This window comes from Rattus norvegicus, chromosome 1, assembly GCF_021556685.1.
Source record: "Rattus norvegicus strain SHRSP/BbbUtx chromosome 1, alternate assembly SHRSP_T2T, whole genome shotgun sequence".
NCBI classification, from domain to species: Eukaryota; Metazoa; Chordata; class Mammalia; order Rodentia; family Muridae; genus Rattus; species Rattus norvegicus.
The window spans coordinates 77,497,584-77,500,653 of NC_141534.1; the positions used below are offsets into that span (position 1 = coordinate 77,497,584).

General features: G+C 47.0%; 1 pseudogene; it reads left to right on the plus strand.

Annotated features, from left to right (window-relative positions):
- Positions 1 to 1,223: 1,223 nt before the first annotated feature.
- LOC148007207 (glyceraldehyde-3-phosphate dehydrogenase pseudogene) lies at positions 1,224 to 2,036 on the plus strand (annotated as a pseudogene).
- Positions 2,037 to 3,070: the final 1,034 nt, after the last annotated feature.

A 3,070-nucleotide genomic window follows, 5' to 3' on the forward strand; every position in this document is an offset into this window, starting at 1 on the left:
ATGCAAATCACAACAACCCTGAGATTCCACCTCACACCAGTCTGAATGGCTAAGATCAAAAACTCAGGTGACAACAGATGTTTCCACGGATGTGGAGAATGAGGAACACTCCTTCATTGTTGGTGGGATTGCAAACCGGTACAACCACTCTGGAAATCAGTTTGAAGGTTCCTCAGAGAACTGGACATTGCACTACCTGAGGACCCAGCTATACCATTCCTGGGGATATTCCCAAATGATGGTACAACATAAACAAAGACACGTGCTCCACTAGCTTCATAGCAGCCTTATTTATAATAGCCAGAAGCTGGAAAGAACCCAGATGCCCTTCAACAGAGGAATGGATACAGAAAATGTGGTACATCTACACAATGGAATACTACTCAGCTATCAAAACAATGACATCATGAAGTTCATAGACAAATGGATGGAAGTAGAAGTATTAGCATATAAAAGAAAGAAAGGCATCTGTCTCATAGCTTTGACAGGACAATGTTTTGTGATTTAAGATTTATTCCTGGTGTCCAGACCCTTCTTCTTAAAATCTCCTATCTAGCTAAATAGTTGAGGAAACTCCTACTTCTCTGATATTCTAAAACACATTGGGTTGAAGAAATTTGTACCAAACTCCTGAAAGCATGAACCAAAATAAACTTCCCATGATGGAACTAGAAAATACCATCTTGAATGAGGTAACCACAAAAACCACACATGATATGCACTCACTGATAAGTGGTATTAGCCAATTGTATCCCTGTACATTAATAAATTTGGTGCAAAAATGAGTTTATGTATGTTTTTTGAGATTTTAATATAATTACATCATTTTCCTCCTTGCTTTTCTTCCTCAAAATTCTCCCATGTACTCCTCCTAGCTTTCTGTCATATTCATGTCCTCATTTTCATTAATGTGTGTGTGTGTTTGTTTATGCTACTTGTAATAATAAAACTTGAAAGAGGAAATTAGCAATTACAATCACCATCATGTCCATAACAAGTAGCATGCCAATCCTATTATGATTAGTACCTTAAGCATCACCAAAAAGTACATATTTTGAATATTTGTTCGTGAGTTGATGGGGCCCATTGTAGGAATTAGAGAAAGGATTGAAGGAGCTTAAGGGGCTTGTATCCCCATAAGAACAAGACAGCTGCATCTTCTCGTGCAGTGCCAGCCTTGTCTCATAGACAAGATGGTGAAGGTCAGTGTGAACTGATTTGGTTGTATTGGGCTCCTGGTTACCAGGGCTGCCTTCTACTCTGCATCTGGCAAAGTGGACATTATTGCCATCAACGACCCCTTCATCGACCTCAACTATGTGGTCCACATGTTCCAGTATGACTCTACCCATGGCAAGTTCAACGGCACAGTCAGGGCTGAGAATGGGAAGCTTGTCATCAACGGGAAGCCCATCACCATCTTCCAGGAGTGAGATCCCACTAACATCAAATGGGGTGACGCTGGTGCTGATTATGTCATGGAGTCTACTGGTGTCTTCACCACCATGGAGAAGGCTGGGGCTCACTTGAAGGGTTGGGCCAAAAGGGTCTTCATCTCTGCCCCTTCAGCCAATGCCCCCCACGTTTGTGATGGGTGTGAACCACGAGAAATGTGACAACTCCCTCAAGATTGTCAACAATGCATCCTGCACCACGAACTGCTTAGCCTCCCTGGCCAAGGTCATCCATGAAAACTTTGGCATCGTGGAAGGGCTCATGACCACAGTCCATGCCATCACTGCTACTCAGAAGACTGTGGATGGCCCCTCTGGAAAGCTGTGGGGCAGCCCAGAACATCATCCCTGCATTCCCTGGTGCTGCCGAGGCTGTGGGCAAGGTCATCCCAGAGCTGAACAGGAAGCTCACTGGCATGGCCTTCCGTGTTCCTACCCCCAATGTATCCATTGTGGATTTGACATGCTGCCTGGAGAAACCTGCCAAGTATGATGACATCAAGAAGGTGGTGAAGCAGGCATCCGAGGGCCCACTAAAGGGCATCCTGGGCTACGCTGAGGACAAGGTTGTCTCCTGAGACTTCAACAGCAACTCCCACTCTTCCACCTTTGATTCTGGGGCTGGCATTGCTCTCAATGACAACTTTGTAAAGCATGACAATGAATATGGCTACAGCAACAGGGTGGTGGACCTCATGGCCTACATGAGCTTCGAGGAGGAAGAAACCCTGGACCACCCAGCCCAGCAAGGACACTGAGAGCAAGAGAGAGGCCCTCAGTTGCTGAGGAGTCCCCATCCCAACTCAGCCCCCAACACTGAGCATCTCCCTCACAATTCCATCCCAGACCCCATTGTCCCGCGCTCGACTTTTTGCCGGCAAGGAGCACGCGGACATTTAGAAATCCTTACTGTGACCACTTTATTAATCTTAGAAGAGGAAAAGCCATGCTGCGCCAACATGGCGCGCTTATAAAACCCTAGTGCGGCGCACCCATACCTGATTGGTTGTTACCCATGATCTCATAAGGCACGCCCCGGAGTGGGCAAAGACCTGGCACTCTTGCACATGCGCACAGTTAACTTCCTGAAAGGGGGCCGGCTGGCGCGGTGAAGGTTGGTGCCATCTTGCAATGGCGGAGTCTATCCTGACCTACCACGTGGGGCGCAGTGGAAGACAGCGCCATCTAGTGGTGGCGAATGTTATTGCGGCCCTCTACACCCCATAATAACAGGAGGGGCCTAGGGAGCCCTCCCTTCTCTCTTGAATACCATCAATAAAGTTCGCTGCACCAAAAAAAAAAAAAAAAAAGAGAGAGAATAACAATAACAACCAACCAGAGCTCCCAGGTACTTAACCACTCACTACTCAAAGAGTACACATGGATAGACCTATGGCTCCAGCAGCATATGTAGAAGAGGATGGCCTTTTTTGGCACCAATGGGAGGAGAAGCTCTTGGTCCTGCCAAGGCTGGACCCCGCCCCCAGTGTAGGGGAATGTTAGGGTGGGGAGGCGGGTAGGGTGGGTAGTTTGGGAGGGGGAACACCCACATAGAAGAAGGGAAGGTGAATGGGATAGGGAGCTTATGGATGGGAAAGTGGGAAAGTGAATAACAT